Source organism: Maniola hyperantus, chromosome 2 (assembly GCF_902806685.2).
Source record: "Maniola hyperantus chromosome 2, iAphHyp1.2, whole genome shotgun sequence".
Classification (NCBI taxonomy): Eukaryota; Metazoa; Arthropoda; class Insecta; order Lepidoptera; family Nymphalidae; genus Maniola; species Maniola hyperantus.
In genome coordinates this window covers 13,617,465-13,636,060 of record NC_048537.1, presented here as the reverse complement: position 1 = coordinate 13,636,060, position 18,596 = coordinate 13,617,465, and the positions used below count along the sequence as shown (strand labels likewise).

General features: G+C 38.1%; 1 protein-coding gene across 1 annotated transcript in view; it reads left to right on the top strand.

The window, feature by feature from the left end:
- Positions 1-18,596, top strand: part of dnt (tyrosine-protein kinase Dnt) — a 60,576-nt gene that overhangs the window by 1,009 nt on the left and 40,971 nt on the right. The window lies entirely within an intron of this gene.

Sequence of the window (18,596 nt, the reverse complement as noted above, 5' to 3'; positions counted from 1 at the left end):
TGCCGCTTACGCTGGTAGAAAGATTCGGCAGTTAACTGACGTGGAAACTGCAAAGATAGTATATTTTGCTTACTTCCATAGTATTATGTCTTATGGAATCTTAATATGGGGTAAAGCGGCAGATATTGGGAGAATTTTTGTATTACAAAAAAGGGCAATACGCGCAATTCATAACTTAAGACCACGCGATTCCCTTCGAGAGAAATTTAAGGAAATAGATATCCTTACTGTAGCCTCTCAATATATTTATAATAACATAATTTTTGTAAGACAAAATATTCTTAGTTACAAGAAAATTGGTGATCTACACAATAGGCTAACTAGAAACAGAGACAAACTTGCAGCTCCTGCCTTCCGCCTCAGGAAAGTCCAAAAGTCATTTGTGGGTATGGGTATTACCTTTTATAATAAAGTCCCGCAAACTATTTTGGACTTACCTTTGCACAAGTTTAAAAAATCTATTAAAAATATGCTCCTGAAAAAAGCATATTACACAATTGAAGATTATCTAAATGATAAAAGAGCGTGGATTTGACCTGCAGCTCGTTCCAGCAACGCACAAGACTGCAAATACTATTTTATACATGGCATAATCTTGTACCTATATCAAATATTTGAAAAGAGCAACCGCCGAGTTTCTTGCTGGTTCTTCTCGGCAGGAAAGGCATTACGAACCAGTGGTAGATGCATCCGACTATTCGTAAGCACTTGTAAAAGTTTATACGAATAAAAAAGATTTTCATTTTCATTTTCATTTACTTTATTATTAATAGGTACCTAATTATGTACGTAATATAGGTATTGTGATGCGAATTCATACCTACGGTAGTTCCTATCATTGATTAAGGTGATAAGAATTTTAATCTCCATTGTTGATAATAATGTCATTGGATTTTATAAAGCCTCATAGGTAAGTACATAATAATCTTCCATGTTGATTAAATACAGCCACAATATAGGAAATGTAGGACGTAGGTGCCTAATTAGGTAGGTACCTACTTATTTATAAGATCAATTTGCATGGCCTTAGAACAGTGGGGTAGCTTGCCTCAGACGGGCCCTGTATCAAATTGTGTTGGGGGCCTAAAGGAAGGGTAAAGTTTTTTTTAAAGAAACATAAAATGCTCGAAATGAATTAAAATAATCTGTTAAGTATAATTGATAACTTATTAATTATTATATATTAAAAAAAGATTACATAAAAGTCAGAAAGACTTTCGTTTTATTGTGATTTTTAAATTTAAAATAAGTACGTAGTTGGCCCAGCAGTTATTCTCAATTAAAGATTGTGGATAACATTCTAGGAATTTCTGCTTACACACTTTCGGGGCCCCTGTTGTATCCTGGGGGCCCCGTATCATTGATACGGCTACCGCGATAGCTACGCTCCTGCCTAAGAAACCAGACACCTTAGCTTGCGCTTGCAACGCTGACGCAGCGTCGCGTCACCGAGTCGAGCCGTCGAAATGAAACAGATCTTTTGCTTACCTATGTAGGGACTAGGTAGACCAATAGCTGATGCTGACAGGAATCCTTTTATCGATGCCTTAAGTGTTAGTGTCGGTAGAATTAAGTAGCTACAATAACTCTTTTGTGTACGATAGCTCGCTAACTAGCGTAGCCGTAGCGTAGCCTCATAAGGAAGCTCAGAGTCACTCAGCGGGCGATGGAGAGAGAGCTATGCTTGGAGTTTCTCTACGTGATCAAATCAGAAATGAAGAGATCCGTAGGTGAACAAGAGTAACCGACATAAGTCAACGGGTTGTGAAGCTGAAGTGGCAATAGGCAGGGCAGAAAGTCGGATAAAAAAATTCACATCCAAATCTGTTCACGCATTTAGAAGTTATGGTGACAAAAATGAACTCGTGCCTACCATAAGATGAAACCTGAAAACATAGGGTAGTCGTGTACTTAGTCACAGAATCCTACTAATACCTATTATAAATGTGAAAGTGTGGATGTTTGGATGTTTGTTACTCAATCACGCAAAAACGGCCGAACGGATTTGGATGAAATTTGGAATGGAGATAGATTATACCCTGGATTAACATATAGGCTACTTTTAATCCCGGAAAATCAAAGAGTTTCCGCGGGATTTTGAAACAGTAAATCCACGCGGACGAACTCGCGGGTATCAGCTAGTTTAATATAATAGTAAATACTAAGTAGGTACATATAGTACGCGACAGGTCGAGATGGCAATCGGGGAGAGAACGCCCCGCATACCCGCACATCCCCCGCGCTAACCCAGTGCGGGCAAGCGCGGGTGACGTACGGATGTGCGGGTCGTCCCCCGCCTCATGCTCATACCCCGATTGTAATTTCAACCTGTCGCGTACTCTAGCTACTTAATTATCTAAGTAATTCATTACCTATCCTATTTAATATATCCATAATAAAACCATTCAATTTTTAATCCGCATTACCTCAAGCTTCCAATAGAGTAGACTGTTGCCAAATCTTATTTCACAGCAATTTAGAAATCCATAAACGTAAAACATCGTCTGCCTTATCTTCGATCTACCTCGATGTTTATTGTGCCGAGGTGACAATCCGGCCTTCCAGAAATATGTCCCGTGGCGTGTACACGTGACAATAACCATTATTCAAGCCCAATTTGTATTTTGGACTTTAGAGATTTTATGTACGAGATAGTAAAGTTTGAAGGGTCCATCGTCCATAAACCTTTATCAAAAGCTCCAAGATATTTAAAAACGTCAAGCAGGTAAATAAGGACCTACTTGATTGGTCACCACGTTAAAACATGCATGTTAAAAACTTAGATTTTTTTATAAATAAATCACAAAGTCAGATCTATGTACCTAAAACAGCTAAAGTACGTTAGTATATTATTGTATATCCTGTGGCTAAAGGTAGGTTAGGTACGCTAACTAGCTAGTCGTGGTGAGGGCTACATATTTACCTAATAGGTAGGTACGTATAATAGGTCCTTGTGCTATAAGACCTACCTATCTGCCAAATTTCATGTTTCTAGGTCAACGGGAAGTACCCTATAGATTTTCATGACAGTCACGACAGACGGACAGACACAGACAGACAACGAAGTGAACCTATAATTTTCCTTTTGAAGTACGGAACCCTAAAAAGGCTTGTTCTTTTTCCTAGAACTTTAATTTAAGATGCAGAATAATTTATTTATTTCGAAGTTATTATCGTGCCTTGTTACATCACAGTATTGTGAAGTGACAGATTTAAAACGTCCCCTGTAGGATGCGTCTGCGCAGGTAAAGACGCTCTCTATGCCAAGTCTTTGTGCACTTCCATTGTACCAACCTGCGGGCGTAGAGTGCAATCCATCTCTGTCAGCGACGAAGGTCAAAACCATCTGGCTTTTGTTCTTGGTTAAAAAATTAGAATAACCACTTATAAGCAGTGAAACGGTACATGTATCGTCCTTGCAACTGCTTTTAAATAAGGGTAAGAAAAAATGCCATGCAAAAAATCACGTCGATCCCTTGCTCCGTTGCGACGTGATTGAAAGACAAACCAACAAACAAACACACTTTCGCATTTATAATAAGGGTAGTGATATAATTAGTGGCAATGATATTAAGATTCTAAATAAATAAATAATGTTCCTAAAACGTTGCAGAGTTTATTTCGTAATTTGTTCTTGGATAACTTTACTATACTAGAAAATATGTACCAAAAATGCATGTAGGTAAGTTTCTAATTACTTTGTTACTTAAGTTATGAGCTGGAACTACTAACTAGACAGATTAAAGCACGTCTAAACTTTAATACTTAAAATCTACAACAGTCTCTTCCTTTTAAAGTACTTAGTTACTTTAGATCAGGACGGTATCACCCAACGATGCTTAGTTCGTCTTAGTTTAGCCTCTCGGATTAACCAGTTACTTAACAAACAAGCGCTTGTTTAAAGGAATACCAAAGCGCTTACCTCAGCAGGGCGTAGTTTATGACAATAAGAATTAACATATCCCGTATCTTTATGCTTTAATCTGGTAAGTCTCTACGGGCGAGTTCGTGAGACCTTACCCAAGACCCAAATGGAAGGTAATTTATACCGCATGACATTTATTGTCGTTCTATGGACAAATCCAATAAACTTGTCGCCTAAAATGCTTTTTCGGACACTGTTGAACGTGGCCATTATTTTTATTCGACCACAGCCAGTGTCGCGAACTTTTGGTGTGAATTTCATGGTTGTAAGGAATTTTTTATTGCTTTTTATTTTATTACATCTTGAAGCAAACCTTAATGTTTCTGATTGCGAAATTTTATTATCTTTAGTAACTTAAAATTTCTTTAAAATATTTTAGTGTTAGCACTAGCTCAATGGGAAGCTGTGAAGTACAATTTTTGGTTGTTCAAAAGGTTTGATTTTGCATAATTTTGGTTTTTCGTGCTAACTAAGATATCTTAGCGTTTAAACTACCGTGAGTGATTTCACGCTCACGGTACTTTAAGGGTGAGATCTATAGAGCGTACTTTGACTTAGCTTAGACTTAAGACAGAGTTAAAACGAGACAAAGCTATATCTCTCATATAAATCTGTCTCGTTTTAACTCAATCTTAAGTCTGAGCAAATTCAAAGTGCGCTCTATAGATTTCAACCTGAGAGTCAACCGCGGCGCGTGCGCGAACTGACTCCCTTGAAAAAGGACCCCGGATGGGTTCGAAACTAGTCGGCTAAACACGTGAGTACAGCCGGGACAGATATTATTTATAACTAAGATATCATTTTAAACAGTATAAAATAAAAGCACGGATACAAACATATGCTCATCATCGACATTTACCAAAGTAGGCACCATAGCTAAATAGGTATAGGTACAAAACATGTATAAATGGTGGGACTGTATAAGTAATATTCAATAAGCACATACTCAAAGTCAAAGTCAAAGTCAAATGATTTATTCAAAATAGGTAATAAATTACTCTTATTGATGGTCTGGTATGGTGTTAGATTTGTAAGATATAGTGGTGATAATTATTACGCAAACTTAAAACTAAAGCTACACATATCAATACACTATACTACCTTGTGCTTAGCTAAGTTGTTAACAATAATTAATTTTAAAGAAGCCACTCAATTCTCAATCTAACACCTACTCAAGACACAACTATAAAATCTGCTTTCCATTCACTTATTATCTGTTACCTCATCTCATTTCTTACTACAGCTAAGTTACCTAGTTACTCTATGACTTAAGTCGGAGTATATAAGCTGCTGTATTGTATGATGAACAGGGATTGCTTTATAACAGCGCCAAGTAGTGAATACTCGCAGCTAAGATGAGCGATAACAAGCGCCCATAAACCATCCTGTCCCGCGATAGAGCCTCATAAAGCATCTAGACTTTATCAGCGAAAGCTCAATGGCATATCTACAGCAAAGGTAGGGAAAACAATGATCTGTAATATTTGCGCGTCAATCTAATATCGTTACTATAGTCGACGCATTTTAAACTGAGTCGTCGAGTTATCTTTCTGTTTCGCTCGCACTTACCTACGACCTGTAAGTGCGAGCGAAACAGACAGATAACTCGACGACTCAGTTTAAAATGCGTCGACTATAGTTCTCGTTACTACAGGAGATAATTGTTCTGATGACAACAAAATTTTTGAGTAGGTAGGTAAAACTATTCGCATTTTTTTCTTACCAATGCACAATGTAATATAAGCTGTGTTAGCCTAGTGGTTAGGACGTCCGCCTTCTAATCAGAGGTCGGGGGTTCTATCCTGGGCACGCACCTCTAACTTTTCGGAGTTATGTGCGTTTTAAGTAATTAAAGATCACTTGCTTGCTTTAACGGTGAAGGAAAACATCGTGAGGAAACCTGCATGCCTGAGAGTTCTCCATAATGTTCTCAAAGGTGTATGAAGTCTACCAATCCGCACATGGCCAGCGTAGTAGACTATGGCCAAAACCCTTCTCACTCTGAGAAGCTCCCGTGCTCTGTAGTGAGCTGGCGATGGGTTGATCATGATGATGACTACAGTCTTCAAGAGTAATTATTTAATGTTGTTAACTATATACAAGTACTTAATTTAATTTTTACCGGAAAGAATGACCACGCAACCCATCTGGTGTGTAATGGGATATTTTACCTCAAGTTTTGGGTTTCTTGTTACTTAGCTTTGGTGGGAGAAATAATAAAAAGTGAAGACGGTAACTTGACACCCGAATGCTCAATGCAATATAAGTATAAGGTTTCGTCTAGCCCACCTCTTTACATGTTTGAAAAAAGAAATTATAAGTATGTATCTGACTGTACCTTCTTCCTTATTTTTTTTTGAATTTAACCTAATTTTTAGGGTTCCGTACCTCAAAAGGAAAAACGGAACCCTTATAGGATCACTTTGTTGTCTGTCTGTCTGCCCGTCTGTCTGTCAAGAAACCTACAGGGTACTTCCCGTTGACCTAGAATCATGAAATTTGGCAGGTAGGTAGATCTTATAGCTGACATTTGGGGAAAAATCTGAAAACCGTGAATTTAGGGTTAGATCACACAAAAAAAAATTAAATTGTGGTCATGAACTAATAATTAGTATTTTCAACTTTCGAAGTGAGTGACTATATCAAGTGGGGTATCATATGAAAGGTCTTCACCTGTACATTCTAAAACAGATTTTTATTTATTTTTATGCATCATAGTTTTTGAATTATCGTGCAAAATGTCGCAAAAATACGACTGTAGTACGGAACCCTCATTGCGCGAGCCTGACTCGCACTTGGCCGGTTTTTTTTAATTTAATTTAATTAACTTAATTTAATTTATTTAATTTTTTTTTAATTGTTATTAAAGTTTCTTCCTTTGTTATTTTTGAACGTTACTAACAAGTTAATTTATAGCAGAGATAATTTTATAGTAAAACGTTAGTCAATTACACAGTACTCGCACACGAAGGGTTCCGTACCATCGTACAAGAAAATATTTAGGTACCTACACTTTTTTTGTCATGTAACCACAAATCCACGGTTTCCGGTTTTTCCTTGTGCTATACTTACAAGACATTGTTACCTGCCAAATTTCATAATTTTAGGTCAAAGGGGAGCCTATAGGTTTTGATTCCCTTGACCGGTCTTGACAGACACGACAGCCAGACAGACAAAGAAGTGATCTTATAAGGGTTCTTTTTTTCCTCTGGATCTCCAGAGAAAAAAGTACGGACCCCTACGTAAAAGATACATAAGTCTATGTTATATTTGCTGTCCTAAGAAAAAAAGGCTTATCTTAGTGTACGTGCCTAAGAGATTATAATGCCAAAATGTTTATTTGACAAAAGCTTCCCCGTTTCCGTTGGGTTATCTACAAACGTTATCAGAAGGTTCTTATTTTTTTCCCCGACCTATACCAACATTACCAGGGTCGAGTCACGTCACCTACCTTATACTTAGTACGCGACCGGTCGAGATGGCAATCGGGGACAGAACGCCTGTCACACCCGCACAGCCCCCGCGAATTTTTGTATTACAAAAAACGGCAATACGCGCAATTTATAACTTAAGACCACGCGATTCCCTTCGAGAGTAATTTAAGGAAATAGATATCCTTACTGTAGCCTCTCAATATATTTATAATAACATAATTTTTGTGAGACAAAATATTCTTACTTACAAGAAAATTGGTGATCTACACAATAGGCTAACTAGAAACAGAGACAAACTTGCAGCTCCTACCTTCCACCTCAGGAAAGTCCAAAAGTCATTTGTGGGTATGGGTATTACCTTTTATTATTTTTATTATTAACCCGAAGCCGGCGAGCGCGGGTGACATGCGGGTGTGAGGGGCGTCGCCCCGCCTCATACCCCCAATGCCATCTTAACCTGTTGCGGACTTAATACGTGTAAATCGTCCAGTTCCATGGCTTATCGTTCTAAGTTCTCCCTCTTTTCTTGTTATTGTAGTTTCTTTAAATCCCCAAGGAATGGAACAAAGTGTGACCAGCAGATAATAATTTAAAACTCCGAAGAGATATTGTTATTTCAATAAATATACTATTAAATGCCGCCTTATTCAGAGATCGTCATTCGGTTGCCGTTCCCCTTCTAAACGAAGTTGTCGTTTAGAGAATTAACAATGAAATATTTCAATAAACATCTAGCGTCGGCGCTATATAAATATGAGCTCGCGTCCTTCTCGAAAATATTCTTTATGTAAATACTGTTGACATTCGGGATGATGTGGAATGAGGCCTAAATAAATTTAATTTCACGGCTGCTTCGAGCAGGGTTTTTAATCCGACCGAGTGTAATATGTCATCCCAGGCAGGTGTGGCTTAGGCAAAAACATGACACGATCTCTCTTACGTGACGGGAATAAAAGTGCTTAATTAAAATTTCATTTCGTGGCCAATTTAAACCGAGACTTTGCTTGTTTTAATTTGGGGATTCGGTTTATTTTAATTTGGGGGCATAGGGCTGTTTTGTTGATGTTGAAACAGCCACGCTAGATGAACTTATATACGTACTTAATATGTTTGTTAACACATAGCCGCGAAAATAGCTTTGTTTGATATAATTTCTTGATTAACATTTTATTTCAGGGCCAATTTAGCCTGGTTTATTTTAATTTGAATAATATAAAATTTTGTTTCAGGGCTATTTAGCCTGTGGGGCTCGATTGCGGTAAAATGACTGGTACAGTGTGACGATCGCAAACATCTTTGATTGGACGATATTCACGCTCACTACCTACTGGCTGCAATGCATTGTTTTTGTTGCAACATGAATACCACAAATTCAGCCAATATATTCTGTGCTACAATTGAGACTAATAATGATTGATGCAGTTTTCCGGAATCGACCAGCTGCGCGATTGCGGGAGATTGACAGCTACAATGTCACGATCGCAATCACCTCTGATTGGTTGACGCTCGCTCACTATTGGCTACAATGCATTGTTGCAACAAGAATCGCACAAATTCAGCCAATCAGAACAATTGAGATTGTAATAATGATTGATGCAGGTTTTAGACAATCGCCCTACATGTTAATTTATTTAATTTGAGGACAGCTGAAGGACAGAGTCTGTTTTGTTAAAGGCTACATTGTTGAGCTTATGTTTTTAACCAAGACTGCTTACCTTTGATACATTATTGCTTTATCATATTTCATGTTATGACTAGGTACTTCAGTCGGGACTCGGGGGAGGTGGTTTATTTTTATTTGAGAGCGGAAACGTTTTGTAGCTATGTTGAAATGGTTGAAATACCTACCTACTCGTACCTAACTAAATTCTATGCCTGCGTTCATATTATGTTTTATAAAACAATCATCTGATAGCCAATAATGTATGAAAGCTTTGTCGTTGTTACACCAAGTACCTAGTTAATCAAGCCCACTTACTCATATATATAAGTACTTCAGTATGTACTAGAAAACATTGGATTGAAAATCTTTCCTATCATCATTTTAGAGACGTAGCTAATCTTTATCATCATTCATCAACACTTTGATGAAAACCTTTTTGAACTCACAATCTTTGTTAATTTACTTTCTTAAGCGGAGCGAGACCAATAATTGATCTATGCTTTCTTACTTATTTCTACAAGGTTGCAAAAGCCGCTAGTTGTAATAACCTGTGAACTACAAATAGCCGGGATTTCTTTCTTTTAAACGGTTTTGACTGTATTTTCATTACTGTGTCTCATATTATTTAAGCCACTGTGGTGATAGATAATTCCGCCTCTTTGTTTTCTATTTTATGAGAAATACGAGACCTATAAAATTCATCGACTCTCGTAAGACTCGATCTCATCTCATATTTCCCTCATCGATTGAATTCAGTTATAGACTTTAAATTACAGAATTGCATTCCACTTACCGATGTTTTTAGGGTTCCGTACCTCAAAAGTGAAAAGGAACCCTTTTAGGATTACTTTGTTGTCTGTCTGTCTGTCGTGTCTGTCAAGAAAACTTATTGGGTACTTCCCGTTGACCTAGAATCATGAAATTTGGAAGGTAGGTAGGTCTTATAGAACAAGTAAAGGAAAAAATCCGAAAACCGTGAATTTGTGGTTACATCACAATAAAAATAATTAGTATATTTTTAACTTTCAGAGTAAGATTACATACCAAATCTGGTATCATTTATGAAAGAACTTTACCTGTAAATTCTAAAACAGATTTTTATTTATTTTTACGCTCAGTAGTTTTAGATTTATCGTGCAAAATGTCGAAAAACACGACTGTAGGTGTAGTACGAAACACTAAGTGCGCGAGTCTGACTCGCACTTGGTTTTTTGCTAGTCGAGATAGCATTCCTATTGATACTGGATACGCAATCATCAGCAGTTGATTTGGCGCGGAATCCAATAAGGTGATAATTGGGTGGGCGTTCCCTTACTGAACGCGGTCTCTGTACGTGAACTCATTATACTGACATTGTATAAGCTGAGGAGACTGGAACATGCATGTTTATTGAAGTGTGTAATGTTGTCAGTGCTTCATTTTGATCAAAAATATCATATGTAATTCTGACATGTTTTCTTCTACTTGTCTTCTACTTGTTTTGATTTTTAGGGTTCCGTACCTCATAAGGAAAAACGGAACCCTGATAGGATCACTTTGTTATCTGTCTGTCTGTCTGTTAAGAAACCTACAGGGTACTTCCCGTTGACCTAGAATCATGAAATTTGGCAGATAGGTAGATCTTATAGCAGACATTCGGGGAAAAATCTGAAAACCGTGAATTTGTGGTTACATCACACAAAAAATTAAATTGTGGTCATGAACTAATAATTCTAATTAGTGTTTTCAATTTTCAAAGTAAGATATCCTTAGATAGACCTTTATCAAGTGGGGTATCATATGAATGGTCTTCGCCTGTGCATTCTAAATCAGATTTTTACTTATGTTTATGCATCATAGTTTTTGAATTATCGTGCAAAATGTCGAAAAATTACGATTGTACTACGGAACCCTCGTTGCGCGAGCCTGACTCGCACTTGGCCGGTTTTAACAAAACTAACTATAATAGCTTTTAAGTAGTTACCACTACCAGTAACTGTACATATTGATCTAATTCTTAGAGCTCTGTTTAGAGCTTCGATAGCTCAACGGTTAGAAGCGGACTGAAATCCGAAGGGCGCCGGTTCAAACCCACCCGTTGCACTATTGTTGTACTTGCTCCTAGCACAAACTTTACGCTTAGTTGGAGGGGAAAGGGGAGTCATGATAAGCATTTTTTTTTTAAATAAATAAATATTAGAAAGTGCCTAGTTGCTTAAGCGGTGGTAGCCTAGTAGTCCTCTTTAGGGGCTCCAAGGTTTGATCCCGGTAATGTACTCTCTCGTGTATCTAACTTTTCGTAGATATGTGCGTTTTAAGCAATTAAATATCACTTGCAATAACGGTGAAGGAGCAACATCGTGAGGAAACTTGCATGCCTGAGAGTTCTCCATAATGTTTTTAAAAGGTGTGTGAAGTATGCCAATTCGCACTGGTCCAGCGTAGACACTCTGAGAGGAGACCCGTGTAAGCCTCTGTAAAGCTGGCGATGATGGCGTTGCTCATGATGATGATGACGTCTAAATAAAGCAGACGTTTATTTAGTCGAGAGCAGAACGATTAAAAAGATATCTGTATCAAACAAATAGGCGCGACATTCCCGCGTCCCAGGTCACGAATATCTAAAGCTCAGCTGAATAAATAGATCTTTATAAATAACGTCAAACCGACCGGCGTCCAACGATCGCCATTCACCTTCAAAGAGGGCAATTTGAATAAAAAACCAAGTGATGCCCGCGAATTCGTCGTGGATATTTAGAATACATTATAAATCACAACAACTTTTCATTGGTATGGTGGTAATGAGAAACATATTATATAAAAGGGATTGGATAGGGTCGTGGATATAGTTTTTAGGATTCCAACGTCCGTCCGTCAGCGGACAGTATCTCGTGAACGTGAACCGTAATAGGTAGGTAGAAAGTTGAAATTTTCTCACAGAATTCTATTGCCGCTATGACAACAAACAATAAAAATTTAAAAATGGCCGCCACGAAAAGACAGACGGACAAATAGACAGACTTTAATATTTATAATATTACTTAGTATTGATTACGGTACGAGTGAAGTAACATGTAACCGATACGTCAAAAACCCACACAAATTAAAATTAGTTTCCCCGGTAATGTTCCCGGTGATCGATAGCCGGGCTCATTCAAAATAATGGCGCGACGCTCTGCGCTCGATCACGACAAGGGTTTTGTGTTAGCCTTGTGGCAATTTGCTCCTAAATAAATGGAGACGTCAGCGCGACAAAAAGCTTCGATCGATCAGAGGCTGCGCGCACGCATGCTGCGTATGTCACGTCACGACTCGCGTGTGTGGATGAGCTTTATAATCGTGCTGGCGCTATTATGGTGTGTCGCCTTTTATGTTTGGAGACAGATTTTTAGGGTTCCGTACTTCAAAAGGAAAAAAGTAACCTTCGTTCAAAATAATGGCGCGACGCTCTCTGCTCGATCACGACAAGGGTTTAATGTTAGCCTTGTGGCAATTTGCTCCTAAGTAAATGGAGACGTCAGCGCGACAAAAAGCTTTGATCGATCAGAGGCTGCGCGCACGCATGCTGCGTATGTCACGTCACGACTCGCTTGTGTGGACGAGCTTTATAATCGTGCAGGCGCTATTATGGTGGCCTTTTATGTTTGGAGACGGATTTTTAGGGTTCCGTAACTCAAAAGGACAAAAGGAACGAGCTTCGTTCAAAATAATGGCGCTCGACCACGACAAAAAAAAATCTCATGACCACTGTAAAACTACCTTTTTATACATTTTAATAAAACCGTACTATAGAAGAAATGCGAAGCTTGTAAATGATGTACGTTCTAAAGTTTAAACGATTATTCATTTGACCCCAACTAATACAGAGGTTAAAATAACTGGAAAACGGTCAAACACGAGAGTTCCGCCGAGTGGCAGACGCCGACGCGACGCACCGTCACGGAGTGTCCATCACCTGCCAACGCCGAGGAGTCAGTTGAATACTGAACTCGGTTCAAGCTCAGTTAAAATCTGACAGCTCCTTAACAATGATGGATGATGCTCGACCGAATCCGAAACTAAAATTATCCTATGGGCCAGAGATGAGATTTCGTCAGTTCTTTCTTCTAAGAATACAAATACACGGATAATACAAGAACGGATAAGCAAACGGGTCGATTGGTCATCTGTGGTCCGTCCTACAGACATGCCCTGCCCATCTTCATTTCAACACTTTCAAAACAATGTCAGTCCCGTTTTCTTCCGGATTGTGGTGTTTGGCACAAGGTCAATGAGCAGTTTACCCAGCTGGCAAACAAAACTGTAATTACAATTCTTATCAACTTTGGATAGGTACTAGGTAGGAAATTGACCAATGACGGGTTTTTTTTTAGTTGACGGATGCTTTGTTTGTAATTAACATTGACCAGATCAATACACCGAGTCTCACGCTCTTAATTATGGTTCGTTTTAATAATCCATGAAGTGCTCATGTCTCAGCGTGACTCCGCACCAGGCATAATATTTGAACTCCTGTTGTGATGCCACACGACCGCTATTTTATTTACCGCTAATGTTTATTCAATGCTCAAATGTGTTCAAAGAGCGACGTGGAGCCCCCTCCTGTCCAGGGGAGAAGCTTTTCCGTACTGGACCACTCGGTCTGAAAAATAGAACGATAAAACTAATGTGCGTGAACTGTAAATGTGTTGTTCTGTGTACAAAACTAACGATACGTTGTCGAAGTGCATTAAATGCATAATTTTCTTCGCATTAAATCCCAGAGCATTGAGTGACAGTTTTCAAGCCACTAAAAGTGTCAACGGAGTTGCCATATTTTTTGAACCAGGACCATCGTAGATATATTAATATGTAAGACGAATTCTGCTATACATGAGCCTCTAATATGAACTGTCCATAGTGTCTTTACGCTAATACTGATACGTTGTTTAGTACTCGTAAGTCACGTTTGTTTACTTGAAGATTTTCATTAAGACTCAGGCCTTATTGCATCGGAAAACGAGTGCGGTGTCTACTCCCTTCAGACGTATTGTTTGATGAATAGGCCCCATTAATGGCGAGGCTGTGACAAAGATTATTTAGTGTGAAGCGTAATTGAATAGGCGGATGGGAAGAGACACGCGACCCCTAAAGCAGTTATTGTGGTTATTGCAGAAATAAATGCGCGCCAAACTATTGTGTAGTACCAAAGCGCATTATCAAACAATTCCAAAGCATTTATTTTACCAGCGCTATGCTAAAAATCACTGTCATAACTCGTAACACAGCGTAATGTTTTCACATCTCCTATGCATTATCTAAATCGTGCAATGCGCTAAAGTGCTGTATAATTTGTTTTAATGCTGAAATTCTTCATTGTAGGAGGTAGGATATGTATTTTATTTTGATTTTAAAATAGACTTGCGCTTGACAATGCCCGATGCGAAATGCAACGATGAGATTTAATTTGGAATTTCTTCAGTATTTTGGAATAGTTTTAGGTAATTTTTGGGGGAAATGCATAGAAATAGAAAGAATTTTATTCAAATTAACTTTTAGTAGTACTGGATCGGAATGCCTTTCCTACCGAGAAGAACCAGTAAGAAACTCGACGGTGGCTTTTCTCAAAGATTCAATTTACAGTATTATGCCATGTATAAAAATAATTGCACTCTCGCGCATTGCTGATATTGCTGCATAATAACTTACTTATTTAAATATTTTCTCAAATTTAAACTAAGTCAAACTCGATTTGAGCAGTACTGGACTTTAGTCCAGTACATCTTAAATCGTATAATCGATATCGAATAGTTCCATAGTTCACTATGACAAAGTAACTAACCTATAGAGAGCCAGCGCGTTCCAGACCTTCATTATTTTATAAAAGCTGAAAGTTTCTTTGCGTATTGTCCCCAACACAGGGATGAACGATCAGCGAAGTTTGGATCATGGTGGCTTAATCGTTCCGCGCTGGCTCCTTAGTCCACTACTTTAATATCAAAGTAATGGGAGTTTATTTAACCTTGCAAGGAATTTTGGTTGTCGGACCAAGGAGGTAGAGAGTAGAGGTATTATTGTTACTTTTATGTATGGAAGTAGAGGAAAGTAAGGATAGATGAACAGGTATGTAGATCTTAGGAACTGTGTAGGTGGAGACTGGAGTGTACAGACCACACGCATGGCCCACTAGCTCCCCCTACGCAAATACACGTACATACGAGGCGTCAGCGTTAACCATGCTTATGGATCCCTCCTACTCTATGTGTAGCCCGAGATCTCGTAGCAAATTTTGAGGAGATGCTTTATAGAGGTTAGAAGTTTGTAGAGTGGTTCTACCTAATTAAGGTAGGTATATCATAACATATTGCATGCTAATAGGCAGAATTGGGCTGTACCTTTTTGTTTTGTAATATCTGCACTGTTTACCCATATTCGCAATAAAGAAATTTGAATTTGAATTTAAGGTAAAATAAAACTGCCAACCACCAACAGTCAACTTGAGAGCGGTGTGATAGATGATTATTAAAAGCGGTAAAGGCAACGGTTCCTGGCATTTCCACATAAAATTAAAAATGGTAAACTTGGCACTTACCAGCCGGCAAGTTTTTCTTACTTAGGTAACGCAGAAAACCCATACATATTTTGTCACAAATGAGCAGGTCGGTCACCCGATGTTCAGTTTTTGATGCCGCCTGTAAACATTTGCAGCGCCAGAGGAACCGCCAATATGTTGGAGGAATTTTTTATTCGCCCCTTGGCTTGGGTTTATGGGATTTCTTATGGGATTATCTGCATTTCTCAAATTGTCCGTCAAGTGGTAGTTAGTTCCACAATTTTCAAGTACATGACAGAAATGACATAAAGTGCAAAATTTTAGCTCTATCAAGCATCTGTTCAATACTGCCCGTCAGCTCCTTGGTCATAGACTAAGCCTACTATTTATACTTATGTGCATAATCACTTAGCACCAGCGGGGCTAATCAGTACGATACACGGTCTACCACTATCAATACCAAATTCCATTCTTTCTCTTGTTAACATTTCGATAACCTTAAGTACTTTTAGGCATCAAAATCTTTTGTTTACCCATCTCATCTACGTAACTAGTTTCTTTGTTATGCCTACTGGTAAACCGTTAGCTGAATTTACAGTGGTTAGGCTAAGTATGGCTAAAATGTTAATGGTGTTTCAATCAACAGTGAATTACCATCTTCGACCCAAACCGATTTGTCTATTTTAGCGGATTATAGCAAAATTAATCTTTTGGTTACTGACAACTGAGTCTTGTCTTGAAACATGAAGCCCAATAGCTCAACGGTCAGGGAGCAGACCGAGTCAAAAAATTCTTTTAAACCACAACCGTTGCTGTACCGACTTGTACCCACGCACTAGAAAGAAGAATACTACATGTCTAATGAATTATTTTAAAAGTTTTTATTACAGTCAAGCCCTAAATAAGGACGATTGTATTGCGCCAGTTTTAATTTACACTCATAGGTTATTGGACATGGGTTGACGACCTGGTTTGTACGAATTTGGATGATCTTTATCAACAACCAAGTCACAGGACTCGCGTTCTGTTTGACGACTCAGACCACTCTCTATATTTATAAAAAGTTGGATCCCAAAAGATTCAATGTGTCTCAAATTAAGGACCGTGAAATATGGCTCGCATTGCAACATCACGACAATACATTTAGGGACAAGGACCGTAAATAAACAAACACGGACACAATTGGGAAAATAAAATATGCTGGCACAATGCACGGGCCGACCAGCACGTCATAATAACGTAGTGGCTTTTGTGCTATCGGCTGTAAATCATACAGTTCTTTGAAGAGAATGGCGTATCATAAATTAACGTCCCCGAAATTCGACTGTCCCGTACCCCTGTGCCATAGCACGAGTTTAAAAGTTTTCGAAAACGAATTCAATGTCACAGTCGATTACTGCATTTAAATTTTTTTACAGCATTTGAACATGTATTTGTCATGTTGCTACAATCGCATTAATTGTTGTGATTGACTGAATTTATATTTTTGCTGCAATTGTGCATTTTAACTAATGGCTAAATAAGATAAGAGGTGATTCTAGCTCTGTGTAGCTGTCAAACTGTAGCGGTAGGTCTGCAACTATTATTTCATATACAGACAGTGTCTCCAGCGAAAACTATAAGAATTTGAATTCAATGGTATTCATAAAGAGTGATCGACTTTAAAACAAGTACATTTTATTAGATTTAGTTAGATGAAACTATCAAAGTTTTCGAGATGAACAAGCTCGTTCTAGTCATACTGCAGTTCTCTACTGAGACTTTTCATACGCGCGAAGAAGATTCTAATGACAGAACAAATTAATCAATGAAATCACATCTAAACTTTTTTTTTGTTGCAAAAGAACTGATGCCATAAATATTTTCTGAAATTTGGACTGGACAATTGAATAAGTTTATAAAGTGGTTATAATGCGTTCAAACTAAGAATAAGATTGACTCTTTATTATGTTACTAGAGGATGCCCGCGACTTCGTCCGCATGGAATTAGGTTTGTAAAAATCCCGTGGGAACTCTTTGATTTTCCGGGATACAAAGTAGCCTATGTCCTTCCCCGGGATGCAAGCTTTCGCTGTACCAAGTTTCGTCAAAATCGGTTGAACGGATGGGCTGTGAAAGGCTAGCAGACAGACAGACACACTTTCGCATTTATAATATTAGTATAGTATGAATTGTGACATCTTAGAAATGTAAGTACCTAACTACTTATTTTGATACATTCTTTCATACTTTTTCGATAGATTTTGTAAATAATTAACCGACTTCAAAAAAGGAGGATGTTCTCAGTACTAATCTTTTTTATTGTAGGCATTATAAATGCGAAAGTGTCTTTGTTTGTTGGTTTGCTAGTTTGTCCTTCAATCACGTTATCACGTAATTTTTGCATGGGTATTCTTTATGACCTGTAGAGTGACATAGGCTACTTTTTATGAGGGAAAATCAAAGAGTTCCCACGGGATTTGAAAAAATCTAAATCCACGCGTACGAAGTCGCGGGCATCAGAGCTAGTACCTAATCATAATTATAATGATTTCGGATTACCTACTTAAGTAAGTAGATACTTTCATTGTGTATATTTCACTTTAACACGATCCGGGTAATCTTAATTTAAACTCCGTATAAAGTGTTACGATTGGTAATCATTAGAATTTAATAGCGTTTCGGTCGAACCGTTGTAAAATATTGAACTGCAGCCACTTTCAATTTTTATGGGTTCTCAAGAAAGCAATTAAACTTGAGCATTATGATAGTATCGAAGAATTTAACGCGGTCGACGTTGTTACGAGTGAGCTTAATGGTTCAGTGCACCCCTGAATAAACAAGCCTATTCGAAGTTAAATTTGCTTACACCGGATATGGCTGCCACTCGAACAAATCCATCATGGACGAGTATATCTTTAAATGGAGACTTGGGTGATCTAAATTCTCAAGCCCTGTTTAGATAGCAGCTAAAGAAGCAATGACTGCAGTGCAGCTCGGCAATGTGATTGCCTTTATAATATTCCTTCTGTTTCGACTTCTAGGAATCGCTTTGTAGTTGCTGCCTTTGTGCATTGTGTTATG